Source organism: Nuphar pumila, chromosome 11 (assembly GCF_984573655.1).
Source record: "Nuphar pumila chromosome 11, dmNupPumi1.hap1.1, whole genome shotgun sequence".
In the NCBI taxonomy this organism is placed as follows: Eukaryota; Viridiplantae; Streptophyta; class Magnoliopsida; order Nymphaeales; family Nymphaeaceae; genus Nuphar; species Nuphar pumila.
The window spans coordinates 48,653,355-48,680,856 of record NC_143259.1 but is presented as its reverse complement, the minus strand read 5'-3'; positions in this window follow the sequence as shown (position 1 = coordinate 48,680,856).

The window sequence follows — 27,502 nt, the reverse complement described above, 5'->3', positions numbered from 1 at the left end:
TCTTGTTATTGTATGACATCATATATTGCATGATAAATTTGATATTTTCTTCATCATAGCATTCTGATGGTTCTTCATCATAGCATTTTTTTTTATAGTCATGTCTACTAACTTTTTGAAAATATATATAGGCTTCGAATCGCTTCACGACTATGGTGGAAGAACATGATGCAAGGAAGGTGTGGCAGAGGGTGGTTGTCAATCGATTTGCAGACATGTTGCACAATATGAAGACTACAGCAAAAAAATCATCTGGCAGAATAGATGATCCACTACAGTGGAAGAGCCATGACCCTATTACTATCAGGAGAGATTATTGGGATGGAATATGCGACAAGTGGGCGATGGATGCATTTCGAAATCGCTCTACAAAGGCTGCACAAAATCGAGCAAAAATGCCCAAAGCCCATCTACACACAGGAGGATCTAAGACTTTTGGGAGCCACCTGAAGAAAATGGCAACTCATCAATATGTAATATTAATTTTATAAGTATTGTTGCAAACTTGTTTACTAAATCTTTTATCATTTAACTTCGCAGGAAGCAGAAAAAAGAGGTATTGTAACATATAAGGATGTGTTTGTTGAAACACATAAACGGAAGACCACGGGAGACTTCGTATCAGAGAATGCGAGAAAAACAATGGTATGTATTTATTCTATTAATAATCATTGCAATATGCAAGTTATCATTAATTATTAATGCATACTTTAAACATTATTTTGTAGGAGGCATATGAGCAACAGATGGTAGAGCGATATGGCGATGACGCTACTCAGCATCCATCATTTGATCCTGCAGCATGGGTGACTGCAACAGGTGAACCCAAAAAGGGTTGTGTGTTTGGGTTTGGGAGTAATATGAACACTTCACCTGTTATTGCTTCTTCTAGTTACGGCTCACAGACTTATTCAGTTGACATAAGCTCCAAGCAGCATCCTATTCTTTCCGGTGATGATGTACGCCAGATCGTTAAGGATACAATGCGTGACTACTTCCATGAAACTGTCGCCGATGTTCTCTGAGCTGAGTTCAACAGTTCTTTGCTGAACAGTGGAACTTCGATTGCAGGTTCCTCTCAGGTATGAAAGTTTCATGCAATATATTGCATGTCGTTAGATTTCATGTAACTTTGATTGCCTTAACATATTCAGTTTTTTTGACTGCCTTAGAGCACATATGAGCATGGTAGAATCACATATAGAGTTTTTCTGACTTTCTTAGAACACATATGAGCATGCTAGAATCACATATACAACTTTTTGCCTGTCTTAGAGCACATATGAGCATGGTAGAATCACATATAGAGTTTTTCTGACTGTCTTAGAACACATATGAGCATGCTATAATCACATATTTAGTTTTTTGACTGCCTTAGAACACATATGAGCATGATTGAATCACATATATAGCTTTTTGCCTGCCTTAGAGCACATATGAGCATAGTAGAATCACATATAAAGTTTTTTGCTTGCCTTAGAGCACATATGAGCATGCCATAATCACATATAAAGTTTTTTGCCTGCCTTAAAGCACATATGAGCATGATAGAATCATATATAAAGTTTTTTTGACTGCCTTAGAACACATATGAGCATGCTATAATCACATATTTAGTTTTTTAACTGCCTTAGAACACATATGAGCATGCTATAATCACATATTCAGTTTTTTGACTGCCTTAAAACATATATGAGCATGCTAGAATCACATATAGAGTTTTTTTACTGCCTTAAAACATATATCATTCATGATAGAATCACATATAAAGTTTTTTGCTTTGCCTGCCTTAGAGCACATATAAGCATGATAGAATCACATATAGAGTTTTTTTGTCTGCTTTAGAACACATATGAGCATGCTATAATCACATATTCAATTTTTTGACTGCCTTAGAACATATATGAGCATAATCGAATCACATATATAGCTTTTTGCCTGCCTTAGAGCACATATGAGCATGGTAGAATCACATATAGAGTTTTTCTAGCTGCCTTAGAACACATATGAGCATGATATAATCACATATAGAGTTTTTTTACTACCTTAGAACATATCATTCATGATAGAATCACATATAGAGTTTTTTTCCTGCCTTAGAGCACATATGAGCATGATAGTATCACATATAGAGTTTTTTTACTGCCTTAGAACACATATGAGTACATGATAGAATCACATATAGTGTATAATTTATTTTAATATATATTTTTTATCAATATTGATTGTTCTTTTCTTGTGTAGGTTGCTAGCGATAATCAGCGTAGCGGAGCTGAAGGGACAGATCAAGGCAATGAACAAGAAGACACACAAAATCTTGGCAATGATTAGATTAATGTGTTGAATTTGTTCTATTTTTTTTTTGTTTCAAAAATGTAATTGTTGAATTATAAATAATTCAACTTGTTAATTTTAAAGTGGAACGATTAATTGTTTTAGTTTCCTTTTATATGAAATTTTATATGCACTTTGTTTTTTATTTACAGGAAATATAAATTGTATATTTAATTTTCAAATAATTTTTTTTATTTTTTTTCTTGTTTGCGACGGATATATCTGTCGCTATGCATATAAATTAGCAATGTCTTAGCGACGACTGTAAATCCGTCGCCAAGCCGAGGTCGCCGTTTAGTACCGACGGATTTGCGCCGGAATCCGTCGTTCGTTATTCAGTCACAATTAGCGACAAAACTGGCGACAGATTTATTCCGTTGCTAGTTAGCGTCGAAAAATTTGCGACATAAGTTATCCGTTGCTAATCCATCGCTAAGTCGGTTAGCTATGGAATAACGACAGAATGAGGTCATTGCTAATCCACTGCTTTGTTGTAGTGTAAATATACATCAAGATTTTGGCCAGGTGAGGTTGGACCAGAGATCAATAGAGAAAAGAAAAGATTTGGATGCTTCATACACAAGCTTGGTGGAAGGTTGTATGGAGTTACAAATACTGGCCAACATGAGTATGGAGTTGATCTACCCCCAAATTGATTAAATCCATCTATATATAGACCGAGTCTAACATTTTTCACTTCCATTACGAAATTCTGATGAGTACGATCAAAGTGCTTTCAAGCTTCTGCGTCAATAGGATGCGTGATCTTGTCTTCATCATGTCGAACTTTATTTGCATGCCATCTCATGTGTTTAGCTGTCCTTGAAGACATATACAATCATTGCAATCTAGAAGTGATAGGAAAGTAGAAGAGCGACTTGTATGAAACTTCTTTTAATCTCGTGCTACCATTGCCTCTTGTCTTTGGCTTGAACCGAGGATGCCCACATGACGAGCATGATATGTTGTTTTCCTAATCCATGATTTTGACAAGCATCTACCTTTTTATACCTTATACCTAGAGCGTTGACCATAACCTTCGCACGATAGAAATTTTGTGGCAATTTCTCATCTTTGGGCAACATACTCTTCACAATCATGCACAAACGATCAAAACATGATTGACTCAAATTATACTCGGACTTCAAATTCATTAGTTGAAGAACTGCAGACAAGATAGTGTGACTCTCACAACCGTTCCAAAGTGTCTCATCAGCATCTCTAAGTAAATCATAAAATCTATTAGCTGCATCGTTTGGTGATTCTTCATCTACTATAGTTGTTACATCATTAGTATTCATAGCAGAACCCAGTTTTGTTCCTGCGGCATCAAATATCAAATCCATATATGGATTATCGTGCACCACATTCACCCATGCATCAAAATTGTTTCTAAATTCTTCACCATGACACATCCAATTCTGATAATCGCTCACAAAACCCTTCCTGTATAGGTGATGTCTAACGCCATGAGGTTCTACAAATCGATTGTTCTTACAAATCTTGTAGGGACACCTAATCCGACCTGTAGAATCCACTGTACTGACACTTGTCGTTGCAAATTCAATAAAACTTTCAACACCATCCATATATTCATGCGATAACTAATTGTCAACTATCTTACAGTACATCCATTCATGGTTTACAGTTATTTTATCGTATGATGTTACGAATAATATCCTAACCAGTTAAAAGAGAATCGTCAGTATGATGAAGAAAATATCAAATTTATCATGTAATATATGATGTCATAGAATCACAAGAATTATGATTCGTGCATTGATAACTTCATATTTTTATGTGCAAACTATTCATAACATGGTACCTTCATTTGAAGCATACTTTCATTATACAATTTCACATGTAAGTCATAATCAAATTGAAAGTAACTACATGCAACATGGATACAATCACATCAAACATTGCAATATATCGAAAACATTCATATCAAAAAAATGTCAAACATGTACCTGCAACAAACACACTCCAATATCTTGCTAACTACTACCATTCATAGCATGGAATCCATACTCCAAAAATAAGAACACTTCTATTCTCATAAATTAAAATCATACTCAACATGATCTCCAAACTCCAACAAAGCAGTCCTAGATATCAACAACTAAGTGAGTGTGTGAATAGTAAAGTGTTGCATCCAATAAATTAAATAACATATGATGTGCTTGCATCACTTACTCACCACGAGTATTTACCCGATTTGCATTATTTTTGTCACTTATCACGGGTGGCGGGGTACAAGCGGGATCCGTTGAGAAATCTGCAAAAGACACTGTGTTAAAATAAAGTCACCTTCTGCCTAAAGGAAAAAAATTAGAATAAATATCAAAGTCAGACGAGATTCTGGCGATGCGAAACGCCTCCTGGGCGTTAACCACCTCTCCATTCGGCCCGACCGCCCTCGAGTTCGACTGGCCAGTCAGTAGGCCAACGATGTACGACAACAACACGAGGTCTTTAGAGCCAGTGATCGTCCCCCAAAGCGGCAAGCACGGGGTGATGTCGTGGCTCAGGAACTCGGTGATCGTCGAGCGCCACATGGCCCGTCGACCCCCTGCCAAAAAAAAAATGTGGCAGGGTCGCCCCCTCCCCCTTGTCGGACTAGAAGGGAGGAGACCCTCTGTCCAAATAAAAAAACGAGGCATGGGGGCGACCCCCTATAGGAAAAACAAACGAGGCAAGGGTCGCCCCCCCTGCCGAAAAAAAAAAGAGGCACGGGGGCGACCCCCTACCCGCATAAAAAAATGAGGCAGGGGGCGACCCCCTGCCGAAAAAAAAATGAGGCAAGGGGTCACCCCCCCCTGCCGAAAAAAAAAGTGGCAGGGGGGCGACCCTCTACCGAAAAAGCAGGGGGGCGACCCCCTGCTCGAATAAAACAACGAAGCAGGGGGGTCGCCCCCCTGTCGAAAAAAACAAAACGCGGCAGGGGGTCGCTCCCCCTGCCAAAAAAACAAACGAGGCAAGGGAGCGACCCTCTGCCCAAATAAAACAAGGAGGCAGGGGGTCGCCCCCCTGTCGAAAAAAACAAAACGCGGCAGGGGGTCGCTCCCCCTGCCAAAAAAACAAACGAGGCAAGGGGGCGACCCCCTGCCCGAATAAAACAAGGAGGCAGGGGGTCGCCCCCCCTACCAGAAAATACAAATGAGGCAGGGGGGCCGGCCCCCTGCCAAAAAAAATAAAAGGGGTAGGCGTCCTTTATCGAAAAAAAACTAAAAAGGGATTTACCTGGGAGACGTCGGGCGGCGGACCGGGGGGCGACGGGCCGGGCGATGGGCCAGAGAGTGCGCTGGGCGACGGAGGATTGCGTCGGGCGGGCGAGAGAGACGAAACAGAAAAGAGGAAAAGGGGCTCTGATTAGGGATTTACACAAAAATTAGCGACGGATTTGGCGACGACCGAATTCCGTTGCAATGCCATCGTAAATTTAGATGACCAGTTAGCGATGAAATATTTGCGTCGCTAACATTGTCGCTACGTAGTGACGGAAAACATCCGTCGCTACCCATCGCGTTTCTTGTGACAATAATCTTTCGTCGCTAAATAGCGACAAAGGTAGCGACGAAAGTATTTCCATCACTAGTTTCGTAAATATTACAAATCTTAGCGATGGATTAGTTTCTCTCATTCATCCGCCGCAACTTGGCGACGAAAAAAATCCGTCGTAAATATCCGTCGCTAATTGGCAATTTTCTTGTAGTTGGAGGGAGGATTGTTGGGCTGGTATTGGATTTGGATCAACAAAACCCTCGCCCTTTTTTTTTTCTCTATCTCACTCACTCACTCATTCTCACATTCTCCCCTCTTTTAAAAATATGGACATGATTTTTTTTCTCTCTTTATTGTTTCTTTTGTTTTGCAGGACCATGCCATCATGCAATGGGTCAAAGTTGAATAAGTCATCGCCACAAAGAGTGTGTTGCAGGGTCTTTCAGTTGAGGAGGAATTCATTTTCGTCGAGGAGGAACTCATTGTTCCGTCGAGACTTCCCCGTCAGTGGGTTGTACCAAAAGAACCCTGCTCTGCCGAAGCCTTTCTCGTTCAGCCCTGTTGAGTCGGTGGACTGTCGTCAGGTCCTATTATGCTGGCACCCCTATTTCTGTCGGAGGTGGTGTTGTCAACCCTGTTATCGGTCTGGTTGTGACGGTGCACCGTGAAACTATTATGTCTGGCCTCTATTGAGCCAGACCTAGTGTTGTTGGCATTGTTCAACTAGAGGTGGTTCTGTTAGCCTTGTTGAGTCAGAGCTCATGTGGCGCCCTGGCCTTGTTGAGCTGGGGTTTCATTAGGTAGAGAGGCTAGCAAAAGGAGGAGGTATTCTACCATTCCAGTTTGTAAGATGAGGATTTGGATTATTTCACCCAAATACAGGTAATATTGTATTTTTGTCTCATTTGCTTGTATTTGTATTCCTCAAGTTTTGGGCAAAAACTTGAGAAGATCTGTGTATTAACTGTTTCGTATAGTGGATTCCATTTTTTTATGTCTCATGGGTTTTTCCTCTTTAGAGGGTTTTCCACTTATATCTAGTGTTATGTGGCTTATTGTTTCTTGTTTGCTTTCAATTTAGATTTCTACTAAATTTTGTTGTGGTTGTTCTGGGATTGTTTGTGACACACACACACACACACACACACACACACACACACACACACACACACATATATATATATATATATATATATATATATATATGGTTTTCTGCCCCTTTATAAGCCCAATATATGCCACTGTATCTATGCAGGGGCAAGCTCATCGGCCTTTTTTTTACTAGCAAGAAGGTGGATACTGCACCACCTATTATGCCCAAGGGAGATGAAATTATATTTTTTGGTTTGGTCAAATGTAGGATGGATAACTTCCTGTTAACAACCTATTCCTAACGATCACTTTATTGAGTTTTGTTTCAAATGTTATCCCAAAGCAACACTGATTTTTTATAAGGATCACTTTATTGAGTTTTTTGCATCAAACCAAGTCGAAGTAAATATGAGATGAGATAGTATACACAAGATATGGTTCTCCAAGTAGAAGAGGTGACCCACAAATTGAAACTCAAAGTGGGGAATCTCTCAGTCTTCTCCTTGAGTTAGAAAGCGATGGTAAAGCTCTTCAACGTTTTCTCTTCTAGCCAGTGGTACATTTGGCACCACCATAAGTGAAGGGTTTTGGGTTGGAATCCCACACGTGGCATTATCCTCTCCAGCAATGGCGGAGCCAGGGGTGGGCAGTCGCCCACCCCAGAATTTGAAACCACAAAAAAAAAATACTGTGCCTCCAACGATATTTCGTAAAGAAACAAAGAATTTGATTTTAACTCTTGTATGCTAATGCCTACCACTATGTGTGTTTTAATTTGTCTGGTGTGTGACAAACAGAAAATAAGTGTATGTTTACTTTTAATCCAACAATCTGTTCTGGATATTGTCCGTGGTGTGTTGTCATTTAGATGCAGTTTGTTTTAGGTGGCGAGCACTCGCCCAGGACAACAATCAGCAAGTGGTGTTGACACATTTATGTCTTCCCGTGGTAGCGGTATCACATACACCCTAAGCTTCCACCTAATCTGGACCCGCGTCTGTCACTCCCCGAGTTCGAATCTGCATTCAACCGGGTTCTGGATTGTGCGTTTTAAGCTTTAGAAGCTGCTTTCGGAAAGCAGCGTAATGTTCTGGTTCCTTGCTGTTTATATGAGCTGAATGTATGCAAGACTGATCTCAAATGATTTGAGTATATTGTGATAAATATTGCTGATTTTTTTTGCATTGATAACCAATTGATTTCAATATAATTCAAAAGCATATTTAAGTTTTATCTCTTCACAAAGGACTGTGCCTCCAACGAATTTTTTTTGGCTCCGCCATTGATCCGAATAAATGGATCGTCCTTCAAGACCACAGCATTGTCCCCGAGACCTGAGGTCTGCCCACCCAACGAAAAACTCCTAGCTCCGCCACTGCTCTCCAGGGTTATTTCCATTATCAAACTAATCAAATCCAACTGTCCGAGTAAACTTGTTTACAAATTGGATTCATTTATCCATTTCCCCAAAATTGGCTCAACCCTATTACATTTTGGATCCCATGATTCGATCCTAGTTTCTGAAGCCCAAAATGGCCTTCAAACTTGGTTTTGAGGTTCATCTTTATGGTTCAATCCTTGCATCCTTGAGCTTAGTCCAAGTCCATTACCACCGGATTTGCAACAGTTTGCCACGATGAGGAACATATAGGCCTTGTGTTGCCAAAATTAGCCGCAACCCTATTACATTTCAGATCCCATGATCTGGTCCCAGTTTCTGAAGCCCAAAATGGTCTTCAAACTTGGTTTCCAGGTTCATCTTCATGGTTTAATCCTTGCATCCTCAGCCATAGTCCAAGTCCATTGCTGTCGTGTTCATCTTCATGGTTTAATCTTTTTTTTTTTTTAAATTATTGGAATAAAGAGGTTAATTTTATTTCCATTTGGTTTACATAACCAAATGGTTTTCACCAAACAAAAAAAGAAATAGATGGTTTTCGTCCCCAATATGTGAAGCAACACAATATAATAAGGTCATTTTATATTCAGCGTTGCATGCAACTCCACTGCTGATAAACATCCATCTCAAGATTTCTTGAGATGGACACCCGAAATGCCAAGATGGGTAGCTGTCGAGTTGGTCACTGCATAAAATGTCTTCACATAAAATATATAGATCTTGTACTACTTAATGTTACAATGTTAGATTTGTTACATTTTTCCTAATGTTTTCCTATTTACCGTGTGGTAAATATGGAGTGTATTCTTATCTTTTATTTAAGATTTTTGTTTTTCAAATTGCTGAAATAAAGGAGAAGATATATTAACATGAATCCCCTCATTTGGGATGCGATAGAGGTATTGTGAATCCTCTCATTTGGGATGTGATAGAGGTCACTTAAAGGGGGTTTCCTTTTCTATTATTATATATATATATATATATATATATATATATATATATATATATATATATATATATATATATATATATATATATATATTTGTATTCTTTCTGTAAAAAAAGATAACAACAGAAAATAAGAGCTTTTCTTCTTCACTATGTTTTCTTCTTTTTCCATATCATTTTCCTATATGGTATCAGAGTGGCACGGTCCAAAGGGAGCACTGCAAAGCTAAGGATCACTCGATGTAGCTGCATTAGTTCTTCAACTGGTGCCATCATGTGAACCTGTCCCTATTCCCAACATGACCATAGTTGTAGCAACAGTTCCTTTGTAGTATTGTTTATCTTCATTTGCCAACCATGTCGTCAAGAGAAGTCAATAACCAATTACAAAGTAACACGTCTGCAAACTTCAATCCTCAACCCAAAGAAGATTTCTCAAGGGGATGTTAGGCTCGAAACTATCTCACCAAATGTGAGCACTAAGGGAACTCAGGTATATTAAGCAAAGTTCTTCTACGTTCACGATTTTCCAAGTCATCAAGGGACATCCTCAGGTGCTCAAACAAGTGGTCAAGCTAATGCCAACACCATTTATGCTCAAACTAGTTCCAATGTTTGTGATATCCCTAGTACTGCCAACTCCACAAATTTGGTATCCCAGTTCACCCATGATGAGTATGAAAAGCTAAGGTCACCATTGTTGATGATTTTAGTCGTGGCACAAGGGTGTATTTAATGTACTATAAATTTGAAACTCAAAATGTTCTTCAAAATTTTATTGCCCTGGTTAGCATCCAGTTTAACTCTCATGTTTTGAGCATCAGATTTGACAATGGATTTGATTTTTTTTAATAAAAAGCAATTATACCTTAATCAAAAGGGGATAAATCACTAACATAGGTGCATTGGAATACCATAACAAAATGGAGTTGTCGAATGCAAACACAAAGACCTCCTCAATATTGGCCAAGAACTTAGGTTCAAAGCCAATTTGCTCATACAATTTTGGAAGAAATGTGTTCTTACATCTACCCATCTCATAAACCACATTTCCTCCAAACCATTATCTGGAAAAACTCCCTTTGAGGTCTTCTACAACAAAAACCCCAGTATAATCATGTTCAAATGTATTTGCTATGCTCATAATATGCATCGCTTGCATAAATTTGATAGTAGAGCTCAAAAATATATTTTTGTTGGGTACTCTCATGGTCAAGCCACCTATAAAGTTTTTGACATAAAAAATAAGATATATTTTCTAGCAGAGATGTGTGTTTTTATGAAAATCATTTCAATATTAAAGTCAATGCGATAAAGACAATAATGTAAATAATGTCATTCCCATGGTCATAAGCCAACTGAAACATATCTGAATGTGGAATTAGTCCAAAATCCCAAAATCTCATATCCTAAAAATTAGGAACATGAAAATCAAATCCAGCCAAGCCAAGAATCCCAAAATCACTCTATAAAACCTACAAGAAAATCCTAGAGGATTCTCAATCAACCATCATATCATTGAGATTATCAATGCTTCGCTACAACCCCCATTCTCTAATTGAATAATTTGAGTAAAGCGATTAAGAGCTTATGGTACCCTCTGTCTCAATACTTGAGTTATGAGTCTTTTTCAATAACACATAAGGCTTTTTTAGCTGCCATTACCTAAGTCCTTGAACCTAAGTCTTTTAAGCAAGCCATAGAGCATAAGCATGGGCAAGATGTTATGACCACTGAAATTATAGAACTAAAAGAAAATGGTACCTTGATGATTACAAATCTCCCAAAAAGAAAAATGGCCATCAGGTGCAAATGCGTCTATAAGACCAAGTACGAATCAGACAGATCTATTGAGAGGCATAAAGCTCACTTTGTTGTGAAAGGATATACCCAAATTAAGGGACTTAACTGTATTGAAACATTGTCTCCTATCATCAAACTTGTCACAATTAGATGTCTTTTGGCCATCATTGCTATTCACAACTGATACCTTTAACAAGTTGATGTAAACAATGCCTTTCTCCATGGTGATTTAAATGAAGAAGTATATATGCATCTTCCACCAGGCCTCAATAATCAGAAGCGTACTCTTTGTCAGCTAAATAAGTCCATTTATGGACTAAAACAATCCTCACAAAAATGGTTCTCTAAGTTGACCTCATAGTTAACAGAATTGGGATATGTGTAGTCAAAGGCAGATTATTCTTTGTTTTAAAAAATATCAGGAGCATTCTGTATATTCTTGTTAGTCTATGTCGATAACATTATCATAGCAGGAAACAACATTGAAAAGTTAAAAAAAAAATCTCAACGCGAAATTTAAACTGAAGGACTTAGGACAACTTAAACACTTTCTTGAGATAGAGGTGGCTAGATCCAAACAACGAATATTTTTATCACAAAGAAAGTATGTTCTTGATATCTTGAAGGACACATGATGTCTAGGAGTACGCCCATGCAATTTTCTAATGGTGCAACGGTTGAAGTTAAATAATGATGACAGAAAAATTATAAATCATGGGATATTATATTGAAGGCTTGTTGGGTGCCTTATATACCTTACAATCACCCATCCGAATATCATCTATCCAGTCAACATCCTTAACCAGTTCATGAGTCAACCACAAAAACCTTAACTAGAGGTTGTTTTATGTTTATTAAGGTATATCAAAGCCATACTAGGACAAGACATTTTAATGCCAACGTTAAGTGAGGTCCAAATAAAAGGCTACTATAATTTGGACTGGTAGCTTGTCCTATGACCAAAAGATTCATGTCAGGTTACACTATAAGAATTATGCGGATTAGCGACGGATGCTATTCGACGATAATCCATCGTAAATTCATCGCTAATCCGTTTAGCGATGGATTGGCGACAGCTTAGCGATGGATAGTGTTCGTCATAATTTCTTGGTCGCTAATTAGTGAAAGAACTGATATGTCGCTACTTTCGTCGCTAATTCATGATGGATTAGCAAATGTCATGATCTGTCGCTAATCCATCTTTAAATAAAGACTGATTTGGTTTTGCGATAGATACATATCCATTGATAATCTGTCGCTAAATTTTGTCACCAATTTATCAATGGATTCGTGACAGATTATATTTCGTCACAAAACATCGGTTGATTCACTTTTTGAGACAGATAAATATTCGTCCCTAATCCATCGCTAAATTCATGATGGATATTAGCGACGAATATTATCCGTCGCTAATCCATCATAAAATTTTAAAAAAATTAATTTTTTTTATTTGAAATATAAATATCAAGAAAACATTTCTCGTTATACAATTTATATAACCTGTGTATAAAAAACAAAGCAAACATAAAAAAGACATATACCAAGCAGGTAAAACAAATTTAGCATAAGTTATAAGTGAAACAAATTTAACAACCCATTCTAATCCTCGCCAAGTTCTAATTAGTTATAAGCGAACACATACAAAGAGTTTCATTTGAAACAACAAGTACGTGAACCAAATTCAACACATGAATCTAATCATCGCCAACATTTTGAGCATCATCATCTTCATTGTCTCAATCTGCCCCTTCATCCATGCCTCCATAAGCTCCTATACGCTGATCATCTCCATCATCCTACAAGAGAACTGAAATGTTAGTATTGATAAACCAAATATAATGAAATAAATTATATGCAATGCACCTAATATAAGGCAATCAAAGTAACATGACTGAATGACACATAGACTAACAATAAAGTTAAGGACATTAACATAATTCAGATATGTGTTCTAAGGCTGACAAAAAAAATTCATAGTGATTCAATCATGCAGATATGTGTTCTAAGGTTGTCAAAAAAATGTCATAGTGATTCAAGCATGCATATATGGTTTATAAGGTTGTCAAATAAATGTGTTATGTATCACAATCATGCATATATGTGTTATAAGGTAGTCAAAAAACTTTCATAGTGATGAAATCATGCTTATATGTATTCTAAGGTTGTCAAAAAACTTTTATAGTGATTCAGTCATGCATATATGTGTTATAAGGCAGTCAAAAAACTTTCATAGTAATGAAATCATGCTTATATGTGTTCTAAGGTTGTCAAAAACTTTCATAGTGATTCAATCATGCATATATGTGTTATAAGGCAGTCAAAAAACTTTCATAGTGATGAAATCATGGTTATATGTGTTCTAAGGTTGTCGAAAAACTTTTATAGTAATTCAATCATGCATATATGTGTTATAAGGCAGTCCAAAAACTTTCATAGTGATGAAATCATGCTTATATGTGTTCTAAGGTTGTCAAAAAACTTTCATAGTGATTCAATCATGCATATATGTGTTATAAGGCAGTCTAAAAACTTTCATAGTGATGAAATCATGCTTATATGTGTTCTAAGGTTGTCAAAAAACTTTCATAGTAATCCAATCATATATATATATATGTGTGTGTGTGTGTGTGTGTTATAAGGCATTCAAAAAACTTTCATAGTGATGAAATCATGCTTATATGTGCTCTAACATTGTCAACAAACTTTCATAGTGATTCAATTATTCATATATGTGTTATAAGGCAGTCAAAAACTTTCATAATGATGAAATCATGCTTATATGTGTTCTAAGGTTGTCAAAAAACTTTTATAATAATTCAATCATACATATATGTGCTATAAGGCAGTCAAAAAACTTTCATAGTGATGAAATCATGCTTATATGTGCTCTAACATTGTCAAAAAACTTTCATAGTGATTCAATCATGCATACATGTGTTATAAGGCAGTCAAAAAACTTTCATAGTGATGATATCATTCTTATATGTGTTCTAAGGTTGTCAAAAAACTTTCATAATGATTTAATCATGCATATATGTGTTATAAGGCAGTCTAAAAACTTTCATAGTGATGAAATCATGCTTATATGTGTTCTAAGGTTGTCAAAAAACTTTCATAGTGATTCAATCATGCATATATGTGTTATAAAGCAATCAAAAAACTTTCATAGTGATGAAATCATGCTTATATGTGTTCTAAGGTTGTCAAAAAACTTTCATAGTAATTCAATCATGTATATATTTGTTATGAAGCAGTCAAAAAACTTTCATAGTGAGGAAATTATGCTTATATGTGTTCTAAGGTTGTCAACAAACTTTCAGAGTGATTCAATCATGCATATATGTGTTATAAGGCAGTAAAAAAAACTTCATAGTGATGAAATCATGCATACATGTGTTCTAGTGCTAGCAATAAAAATTCATACTGATTCAATCATGCATATATGTGTTTTAAGGTTGTCAAATTTTTTTTATAATGATTCAATCATGTATACATGTGTTCTAATGCTAGCAATAAAAATTCATAGTGACTCAATCATTCATACCTGACAGGCACCAGAGCTCATGTTGAATGCAGATGAAGTTTCCCTGTCCTGAAAAAAGTTGCACAACTCATTATGGACAAGGTTGTGAATGACTTCATGTAAAAAGTCATGCATTGTGTCCTGAAGAAACTGGCAAACACCATCTCAAGAAACAATAGGGTCAATCGGATGGTGAGAGTTGATACTAGTGGGAGAACTCTGAGAGCCCTGACTGCAGGAGGCAACGACTGGTGTGGTGTTCATGTTACTCCCAAACCTGAACACACGACCCTTTTTGGGTTCATCGGTTGCAGTCACCCATGCTGCAGGATCAAAAGGCGGATGCTGAGTGGAGTCATCTCCATATCGCTCTACCATCTGCTGCTCGTATAACTCCTACAAAGTAATGATTACAGTATGAATTAATAATTAATAATTATAATATTTATGATAATGTAATTCATGATAACTTGTATATTACAATGTTTATTAATACAATAAATACATACCGTTGTCGCTCTCGCCTTCTCTGATATGAATTCTCCCGTGCTCTTATGTTTATGTATTTTAACAAATACATCCTTGTAAGACACATGACTTCCTTTTTCGGCTTCTTATAAGGTTAAATGATAAAAAAATCAATTAGAAAGTATGCAAAAATACTTATAAATTTGACAATATATATATATATATATATATATATATATATATATATATATATATATATTGATGAGTTACCATTTTCTTCTGGTGGCTCGCAAAAGTCCTAGAACCACTTGTGTGTAGATGGGCATCGGGCATCTTCGCTTAGTTTTGTGCAGCCTTTGCTGAGCGGTTTTGAAATTCATGGCTCACCCACTTGTCGCATATTGCATTCCAATAATCTGTCCTGATAGTAGAAGGGTCATGGCCCTTTCACCGCAGTGGATCATCTATCCCACCAGCTGCTTTTATTGTTGCAGTATTCATATTATGCATCACGTCAGCATATCGACTGACAGCTACCTTTTGCCACACTAGACTTGAGTCATGCTCCTCCTTCGCAGTTGCGAAGCGATTCGAAGCCTACAAATAATTTCAAAAAGTTAGTGCACATGACTATAACAAAAAATTAAATATGAAACATATTAGATATGATAAATGATTGTATACCATGAATGAGGACCATAATCTTCAAACACCTCATTCAGATACTTTTTTTATTGAGCGATCGGTCCTGGTAGATGCTGAAGTAGTGACTTCCTAATTTCTCGTATTACTTCTTGTGTCTCGAACCTTGTGTTGCACATGAATTAATATACATTAACAATGAACTATCGATATACACTATTTATAAGATAAGTATTGGACAAGTGACAATGTAATACTTACGCTCGACTATCGATATATACTATTTTAATGAGTCATCGTGCATGAGACTCAGAAGACTCTGCATCCGGCGTTGTCTCGTGATGTGTATGAGCAACTGCTGCAAGTGGGTCATGTACATGCAAAATATCATCTACAGAACAATGAATTAGAAATTCACACAATGCACATATAAACTAATCAACTGTATATTTATTTAAATGATATACCTATTGAAGCATTACGTGAAGACGAAGGCTGAGACTGGCTATCACTGAGCTAGGATCCTATAAAGATGATTAACAAGTAACAAATTTTTTATCAACATATAAGCAAAAACATAATGAATTCCTATATTTAAATATAACACAAAGACATTTACCTAATGATGTCTCATGGCCTCCACTTGGTCCTCGACCACAGAGTGCTCAACCACTGTGACCTCCACGAACCATATTCTAACAAATAAAAATGTTATTTAGATCAGTTATATAACTCTTGATCTTAGCATGGACATGACATATGGATGAAATGTAAAGATTTAAAGGTCTTATATGAATTAGTTTTATAACTATGCATGAACTGTGCATGTACATGTTAAGTATGGAATGCAACATAATATGCAATTCCATGAACATGGAATACATAATCAGATAAAAAATAACTTCATGCAAGCATGCATACAATCACATCAAATATTGCAATACATTCAAATCATTCATATCACAACAATGTCAAACATGTACCTGCAACAAACACACTCCAATATCTCGCTAACTACAACTATGACTAGCATGGTCTCCGAAATACAAACATAAGAACATATGAGAAAGTGATGTGGTATGTATTACAAGATATATTTCACTAGCTCGAGTATGCTTCCTCATCACTTGTTTGACTTTCATATTCTTCTTCTTCCTCCTCCTCCTCCTCTTCGTCCTCTTCTTCATTGGGCGCCCATCCGCTTGGTATATCATTTGTATTACATTCTTCCATACGTGTGCCATCAGACAATGGAGATGTGATATGCAAACCATGTGTGACATCATGACTATAAGATAAGTCATACATATCATTTGATTGATAGTAATTACTCTCTTCAATAATCTTGTTTTCCAATAACTAATCATACTCAAGGTCTAGTTTAGACTTCACCTTACAAACCGCCCACCATTCATTTCTATCTAACTTCCTTGTATTCAGATATGAAGTATAGTAAACTTGTTGAGTTTGCAAGGCTAATATGAATGGTTTATATGTTTCAAACCTTGATTTATGATTCACCTCCATAATGCCTAAGGCTTTGTTGACTCTTGTTGCTGTGAGATTAAACCAATGACACTTGAATAAAGTTACTATGTTATTTATGCCTAAGTAAGTAAACTCCATCATTTCTTCAATAACACCATAGTAGTCAAGTTTATTTTCACCGTAACTGCTACCCTTGACACACACGCCATTGTTCATCATTAACTTGTTTACACCATAGTCTTTTGTATGGAATCGATAATCATTTATGATGTACCCGTTGTAATATTGCACAACTTTGGTCAGACCATTTTGTAAATCACATATTCCTTGATCATTAACATCACCATGACGGACCTACAAGCATAAACAATGACTGTAATCACGACCAATTAAGTAACATATTGTTGTTTACACGAAAAGAATGCATGTCATCGTCCTTACCAACTCTTTGAACCATGCCCCAAACTTATTTTCATGTTCTTTTTATACTTCTAAATCAGTGAGATGTGGAAGTTATCTTCAGAATTGCAGATCAAATCGTCTACACTTAATAAATATTTATATTACCTAACCATGTATGCACGTAGAGAACTTAGTGTTATATATTAAGTATACTTACTCGATATAGGGGTTGATCACTGAGCAATTAAAAAGGATATAGATTTATGCTGCATCTTGCTCTCGATCTTCCAAGAGTCTTGACCAGCAACTGCCAAAGGCATGCCCAAGTGGTTTAAATATCTATAGTTTGTCAGCCATAATAACTTGTTCTCCATCATCATTACAAGGTAGGCAAGTGTAATGTATTAGAATGTGAGGTTCAAAGTACATAGATGAGAAATTTAAAATCTCTTCTAAAGTGTACGCCTCACAAATTGAACCATCCACTCTTGCTTTATTTCGAACCTTTTTTTTGAGGTCAAACATGCATCTGTCAACAATATACATCTCATAATACAATAAATTCTCAATAGCATTAGAGAGAAAAGTATAAATAAAAAATATACCTTTCAAACGGGTACATCCACCGATATTGTATAGGACCATCATCCCTAATTTCATATGGCAAATGTATGATCACATGTTCTATAACATCGAGAAATGCTGACAGAAATATCTTCTCTAGCTGACAAATAGTAGTGACAATAGAATCCTCGAGATTTTCTACCTCAGTTACTACAACTTCTAATGCACATAATGTTCTGAAAAATCTACTCAATTCGGATAATACCCCCCATATAGGTTTGTCTAACATATCATGGAATGCTAGGGGAATCATGTGATCATTGCAAAATTTTTCCTCTTGTATTCCTTTCTTTTTCTCCCTTTTCCCTTTCTAGCCTCTATTCCATTTTTAAAGGGGAATCAAAGACAGAAAAAGAAGAGAGAAAAGAAAAGAAAGAGAGAGAGAGAGAGAGGAACTCTTTTGTAAAGGTCTCATTTGACCTAAATTTTGAATATGTTTTGAAATTACTCGCCTTCATTTTGAAAATTTGTGGGAAAATAGAGAGACGAGATTCGCTCGTCGGTACGAGGTTCGACCGTTCTTGGCACCGTTACTAGGGGTAATCGAACCAAGGATAGAACTTATGCCTTTTGCTTTGCATAAATATTGTCTAAGAATTTATTCTAAGTCTAAGAATGCACAAAGAATCATGCTTGTGCGAATGCAAACTCAAATGCAAACAAAATGTATGCTTTTGAGAAGAAGATTTTAGAATTTTGATTTTCCCAAGTGATTTTGAAATACATTTGAAGATACTTGAGGAAATGATTCAAAGGGTTGAAATTGTTTTTAAAAAAGTTAGATTTTGAATATAACTCAGAATTTGAAATGGATCTGGAAGGAGAGTCTCGAAATTCTAAATCTTGGAATAATCAAAGTTTGGAAAATGGATTTTGAATTTGAATGGATTGATTCTGAAAAAAAAATTCTTAATTTCCGAACCTGAAACAAGAATTGAATTTGGATTTAGATTTAAAAAATAGATTTGAAAAATGGTTTTGGAAATAGGAATTTGGAAATGGAACTGGGTTTGAAATCTGGAATCCTAGATGGAATTGGATCCAAAATCTGAAATCCATAATGGAATTGGATCTTGCAATCTGAATCCACGATGTGATTGAATTTAAAATCTGGAATCCTAGATGAATATTGGATTTGAAAAACTGAATCCAAGGTGAAAGGGGCTTTGAAATTCGGAATCCAATATGGAATCGGATCCAAAATGGGGAATAGATTTCGAAAATGGGATTTGGATTTTGGAAATCCAAATGAAACTCGAAATTGGATATGAGAAATCCTAAATCGATTTTGAAAGGGAGATGAAATTTTAGAAAAAATTTGATTTTCAGAGTGAATACCAAGTTTTGATTTTTAAAGTTTGGTTTAAGACTTAGAATTTTGAGAAATAAAGAATAAATCTTGAATTCAGACTTGAATTCTGAATTCAGAAGATGATTTGAAAAATTTGGGCACCTGAAGTAAAGAATAAAAAATAAAACTTGATTTTAAAACTGAAATTTTTGAAATCAGGTGATGAATCTAGGAATTTAAAAGTTAAATTGAACTTTAAAATTTGATCTGAAATGTTAAATTGAATTTGAAATTGAATTCTGAAAATGAATTTGGAATTTCAAAGTTGAATTGAACTTTGAAATTTGATTTAAATTGGAAATTGAATTATTGAATATAAAAATGAATTTGAAATTTCAAAGTCAAATTGGACTTTGAAATTGAAGTTTAAATTTTTGAAATAAGATAGAATTGAGAATAGAAAGATGAATTTGAATTTATAAGAATTGAAGATTGATTTGAGAAGTGAAGAAGATATTTGAAGAATTATCTTAGAATCACTTGGATTTTGAAATAATATAAAAAGAATTTTGAAAATATGATGTAATTTTATCCTAAATGATGAATGAATTAAAGAATTTTGAAAATTCGATATTGAAAACCATATTTCATTCTTTAAATAAATTGAAATAAGATTGAAGATATAATACATTTCTGACTATGGTCATAAAATGTATTATATAATAATCATATTTAAATTCAAATGAAGAATAAAATACATTTTGGTGCCTTTATAGAGTTTAAAATGAAATTAACTCTCAATATATCCTGACTATGGCCATTGATATATATTTTGAGTTAATTTTAAGTTAAACTCTGATAAAAGAAGAAAATATTTTAAAAATATAATAATTTTTTAAAAGAGACCCAATGTGGATCCAATATTATTGCATAAAAGATGAAAATCCTAAGTTTTGTTCACACCTTGACTATGAGCATTGATGCAGATCATCAACGTAGGATTTAATCACCTTTTATTAGAATGGTGCATGTGCCATTCATGTTTCACCATGGTGGATTTTTGAAATAAAGGAGAAAATAAGATGAAACAAGTAATTTTAGAAAATATGCATGCTCATACATTCTAATCTAAGCTAGAAATGTAAAATTCTTATTATTATCTAGATATTACAACATTGAAATTGAATTGAAAAAAACAATCCTTAAACTAAGAAAGAAAAGCAATATTTTCCATATATTTATGCAAAACAGGGTTAGTATATAGCAAAATACAGTAGAAAGCATGTGAGAAAATGAAGGATGTCATGTGAAAACCCAAGCAGATATGTAAGAAGGCAAATATCCAAATGTATATATAAAAAAAAATGCAGAATACCCAAAGTTAATCAGGAAATGAATGTTGAAATATATGTGAATGACATCCTAAGTTAATCAGAACATATATATACATCATCTAAATGAAAATGTGGTGTTTGTCTTTGATGGTGTTATATATATATATAATCACAAGTGGACAACTATGTATACATTTGCAATATGCAAATACCTGTGCAAATACATATACCAAAAGGAGGTATAATACAAGTACTAACTGTCATAGGAATGAAGATACATAGATATGTATGCTGTGGTGGAGCTAATTGGAGTTGCAGGGATAGCATGAGATGGTGTTGGTAGAGGGAAGTGTGCTATGGTAATGCTGCTATGTTCATCACATCAGATGAAGATGTGGTGCGGGTAGGTGAAAATGGAAATGTGAAGTAGGAAGTGCTTATAAAGAAAGTATACAGGTGGGTGTCACTGCTGTGCAGGCGAAGATGCTACCGAATGCAAGTTGCAAAGGTGCGGGTGACTGTGAGCTATTGATGTGCAGAGGGCTGCGTATAAGTGATGTGAATGAAGGAGCAAGTTATGCCCAGGCTGCTGCAAACGATACTTTAGCAGCAATGACAGGGGGAGGTAAGGTGCAGTGAGAGTGATTGTATTTGCGCAGGTGATGAGGCTGGAGATGTACTGGTAATGGTGTTATGAAGGGTAGGTTGTAGCAGTGAAAGTAATGGGAGCAACAGGTAAACTGGCTGTCAGTGAGGGTATGTGGCAGTCCACATGTGGTAATATGCTGATGGTGAGTGTTTATTTTACTGCATATCAGTTCACCCTTCTGTCGAGGAAAGTCCACCCGATTTTACTCGAAGTCGAACTTTTCTGCCCTCCATAAATATGGTTGATGCTTGTCAATTCAAAGACTTCCAGGCATTGCTCACTTTTTTCCTGTTTGAAGGACTCCTCTGATACTCACGAAATATGCCTTCCATGATTCCCAAAAACTGGAATTTCTTGATTTGTAGTCAGAACTCAGGCAAGGAACGTGTCCCAACTTAGATCTGCCATTTTGAGAGCTAGCAATAATAACTGAGGATGTCTCAAAGCCTAGACAATGTCAGCCTTAAAATGCATTAGCAGCACATTAACCAAGTATCACCCTTATGCAGAAATATAGTTTGTCAGAGGGAAAAGGTTGTAAATCATTAGTGTGGAGTGTTGTATAGGGAATAAAACAAGTATTTACACCATGGCAAAAGCATGAATTCAGACTGTGATAAGATTCCAGAAAGCAAAAGACTACAGTACCATGATAAATAAAATAAAAAAAAGAACTGAATATGACAATCAGAGGCTATGACTGAAGATAGTGATAATACCTGATCAAAAGTAATGGAGAGTCCAAGGGTGTTACAGGATGTGATGTAGTAGTGAGATGGAGAACTCTACTGTAAACCCCTATCTCCTCAATTCCAACCCCATGGCAACAACCAACTTTCCTTGTCATGACACGGTTGGAATTTCTGCACATTGCAAGTACGACCTCAAAGCCAATTCTGGACATGGCACCATATTTTCATGAGGTCTCTTGCTGCTCTCTATATGCCAGCTTATCATTCTGAGCAAGGACAAGGCATTGAAGCAATACATCCTGGGGGACTGGGATACCTCCTTCAGGCATTCACAAAATCAGATTAATCACTCAAATGTAAATCAAGATGTCATACAACTATAAAACCAATAAGTCTCATCACTATTCAATCTCTTGATTTATCCTTTTGATTACAAAGAATCTTGGTGATGAACCTGCACATAAAGAAAAAGAATGTACACCAATTAATTGTAATCCAACTTCATAATCTACCGATAGTAAATCAAATGGTCCTAGTCCTTGAATAGTATCCTAAGTGAGATAATATGCATAAAATGAACACCACTCATGAACCTGCCACTAGAACATCTAATTGAAACCTTTCCTGCAAGTGCCATTCTGCAAGCAGAGTTATGGTTCGACCATCAAAGTGATTACCTCTATCATGCAACACTCTGTTACCTTCTGTAATCTCGCAAAATTTTTTTTTTCGATGGGATGTTAGCGCCTTTGAAGCATTATGATTGATCGCTTCATTTCTCATGAGAAAACATAATAGGGTCGATTACCCCTATTTGCTTACCGCTCCCCCAAGTTCAATCACCCTATTAACAAGTTCTTTAAAAAAAAAGAAGAAATGGAAGGACACGCCCAGCATACAAACCAAACGATAATCCGAACATCAACAATAGGATCATGAAACACAAGTCAATGTTCATCCCCTTTCATCACTTTTTTCACCGTCAGGTTTATCTCTTCATTATCCTTCTCCAGTGTAGTCAGATTTTCATGAGCGTCAGAGAATTCATCCCTTTTCATACCTTTATTAGCGTATCGGTGAACATAGGTACACTTAGCATACATAAGATCAAACTGATGATCACAAGGGTTTATAAACATCATTTATTTTTATTTTATATTTTTTTTGTCAAAGCGTGATACCAAAGATATAGACAGAATCCCATGGTCATGGTACATCGTTATGAAGTGTGGTGAAGCGAAATTTTGAAAGAGATTACTAACAAAATCACCTGAATGTCAAAATGAAGCAGAGGTAATGAACCTCAAAGTGCTTATAGTATGGATGGCAATCACAACCACAGAAGGGTACAAACAAAGGGATGACATGCCATATGAATGTAATGATGCTACACAAGATCAAAAACACCCGGGTAATGAGCTCGCAATGTACAGAATCGATGAAGTAAAGAGGACAAAACGTGATACTGAAATCCCATAAATAATTCTGATCAATAAAAAAAAGCGACGAGAAAACCACAGGAATTTAAATTGAAATGCAAACAGAAGATCGAAAGCCAGAATATAATACGATTTAAACATTGGAATGCAACGGAAAAGAAAATGGAAATCAGAAAGGAAATCGTCCATAGATAAGAATGCCACAAAAATGCAAAACGAAAGAAGAAAACAAAAGAGAAAATATATTGGAATAGAGTTATTCCGTTGTTGTTGCACAGAAGAGGTTGATGTTGCTATAAGCAACCCAACACGCTCGATAGTGCGTTAGTGGGGATAAAGTGAGAAAAATCTAGAGGAAATATATATATAAAAGGATGAAAAACTGAAACAACAGAGGGGAGAGGGAATGAAAAAGAAAACCAAGAGATAAAGTCTGAACAATAAAAGAAAACGTAATAAAGAGAGAAGAATTTTGTAGAAAATCAAAATAAGGGAGAAGTGCTTACTTACCTGTTACTGCAGCAGGGGATAGGCGATCGACCTCCTTCAGTTGATGGAGAGAAAGATCAAAGATGAAGAAGGAGGAAATGAAGAAGCGAGGGGGGAGAAAGAGCATTTGGATGGATCCAGAGGAAAGCGTGAACCATGGGGAGGTGAGAACAGATCAGATACAGATGAAGAAGAGGGGTGCTGGGGTGAAACACGATGAAGGAAGAGGACCCTCTGATGGTTGTACATATAGGTAGAAGAGAAGGATCGAGAGAGAGAGAGAGAGATAAAGAGAGAGGATCAAGAAGGTGGAGGCCATGCCCTCCATCGCCCCTTCATGCGATTCTCTTTGCAACAGCAGGCCGTTGGGGATTTTCAACTTGGATCCTTCGAGTTTTAAAAATTTCAACAAGAGGGCTTGTTTATAAGGTTTTCTCAAAAGGGAGGTTAACTATGAAAATTTTTAAAAAAAGTGGGTTGGGTTACTTTCTGAATTTTTTAAAGGGGAGTAAAAACCCCAAAATGTTAAGGAAATACAAATGATGGGGTCTAAACGGGATTTTTGAAGTATTTTTGTAAAAATTTTGTTTTGAAATTGTAAGTTTTTCTGAAAATGAGGCTTTTTGGAAAATACATGATTTATTTAAGAAAATGAACCCCAAAATGGATTCGGATCCAAGATTTTGAGAAGATATTGATTTTGGATCTCGCATTGAGATTGGATCCGGATAAAACATTCAAGAAAATTCAAAGAATTGATTCTTTTGATTTTTTTGAAAATAAGAGATCCGGGATCAGAATTGGATCCAGATATTTGATTTGGATCATAAATTGGGTCAAAAATAAGAATTGAATCTAGATTCCAATGAATCCGAGAAATGAATGATTTTTTGATTAGAAGTTGACCCGATTATTCAGAAGATGTGAGTCAGTGGAAAAAAGGGGATTTTTGAATTTTTGGAAAAATTTGTAGTGTTTGCAGATGCCCCTCTTTGTTGCTAAGCTGCTTGTAAGCCGAGCTTAGCAGGAAAGAAAACACACCAATTTTTTTTAAAAATGCCTCAGTCAGGAGGTCTGAACTGGGTGTGAAAGAATTGTTTTTGTAAAATATTATTCTCAGGTTTGATACCTTACTTTGAAAGGTTTTGGGAAGAAATGAAATCCTCGATAATGAAAATAATTTGGACAAAAGAAAATGAGGAAATCATGATGGGGCTTTGGGATGAATATCCCGAAATGGTAAAAAGGAGAGATTTTGAAGAAGCCTCATGGCTGAAACAAAAATAAGAATTTTTGAAAAGACTCAGGTTTAGCCCTTAACCTGGATGGGACGAAGATATTTAAAAAACCATGATGGGATATTTTTGAAAAATACCTCCTGAGACAAGGTTCAGGTATAATCCTTATTTGAATGGATACACAAAGCATGAATTCCTTGATGGGGAAGACCATGATGGGATTGGGAGAAATACCTCACCAGAATGAGGCAACTCTCTTTGAAAAATTAAAATAGATATTGAGCATTTATTTCATTTTTGGATAACCAGAAAATTTTGCTAATAAGATGAAATTGTAATTGATTCAAATGCTTGAAAGTGTGCACATATATGCGAAAAATATTCTCTCTTTTTACCTTGAGTATTTCCTCCAAAATGAGGTTAACTTTCCGGATTCCAGAGTCAGATTCAAATTTTTATGCTGTTGAGTTTCTTCAAGGGAGTTATCCATTTCCTTGATATGAATAGAGAAGAAATACTCTTAATTTCATAAAAGCAAGCAGTGAAAAGATATTGATGAAAGGATTTTGCATAAGAAAAGATGATTTCTGACAATTTGATATCTGGGAGTTTTCCCATGATGATCTTTTTGCACTCTTTTTGAGACATTAAGCTTTCTTGGGTTTTTGGCGAGAAGTTTATTACATCATCCTTCATTTTGGAGATGTCCTGACTTTTCTTTTTTTCTGGGAAGGGTACGTCACAAACTTTTTCATCTTGAAGATGCTCCGACCCTTCTTTTTCTCAGAAATTATATTGATGATATTAGCTCATTGATCAAAATCTTTAGATGATAGCAGAAATCAAATATCTTTTAGGGTTTGTCGGGAGGTTCATCACAGTCGCCTTCATCTTGACGATGATCTGAAGTTTCCCTGGAAGGATCCGTCACAAACTCCTTCATCTCGAAGATGATCCAAATCTTCTTTGACCTTGGGGGTCTAGCTCGCATATTCGTCTTCAACTTGATGACAATTGAGAGATCCCTTTTGCAGATATTTGATTGCAGCCTAGATGACTGAGGAGATATGGATTGGGTGGATTCCTTTTATCGCTCAGGATATTTCCACTGCCGGATTGCCAGAAAATCGTCTTTAAACATGCGCCATAGCTATGATCAATATCGATTCGCTTTTGGATCTTCAACATCATTGAATATTTCTTTCGCTAATCACACCAAGGATATTTCTTACATCCTTTTGTTTGATCAATAGAGAAAAGATTTGAATTTTATCATTTTTCGCAAAAAGCTTCAGCCTTTTGAAAAGAATACTAGAGGTAATCTCAGGTGATTCTTTTGTGCAGTAAAATATTGGAATCAACACATTATTAGCAGATTGGCAAAATTTTTGAAAATTCTTTGTGAAATAATCACTCAATATAGATTTTGATAAGACCTTGAGCTGAAATTCGAAAGAAATAATGTAAGAATTTTAGACTTTGAAAAACTTGACCAGTAAAAACTGGATTTGGCAGGACCAACTAAATGGATTTGGGTAAAAGGATTTTAGTAAAGGATTTTTGGTAATGGATTTTGGTAAAGGATTTTTGTAAAGGACAAGTGTTAAACTGGAGTTTGAAGGACCAATTTGAGCAATTGGATTTTTGAAGGACCAGTGTAAAACTGAAATTTGAAGGACCAATTTGAAAAACTGGAATTTTGAAGGACCAGTGTAAAACTGAAATTTGAAGGACCTAATTTGAGAAAATTAGAATTTTGAAGCACCAATGTAAACATTGGAATTTTGAAGGACCAATAAGATTTTTGAAGGACCAATATAAAACTGGAATTTTGAAAGACTAGTGTAAAACTGGAATTTGAAGGACCAATGTAAACATTGGAATTTTGAAGGACCAATTGGAATTTAAAGGACCACCATAAAACTGGAATTTTGAAGGACCAATTTGAGAAAATTGGAATTTTCAAAGAACAATTGGAATTTGAAGGACTAGTGTAAAACTGGAATTTTGAAGGACTAGCGTAAAACTGGAATTTTAAAAAACCAATTTGAGAAAATTGGAATTTTAAAGGACCAATGTAAACATTGGAATTTTGAGGGACCAATTGGAATTTGAAGGACCAATTTGAGAAACTAGAATTTTG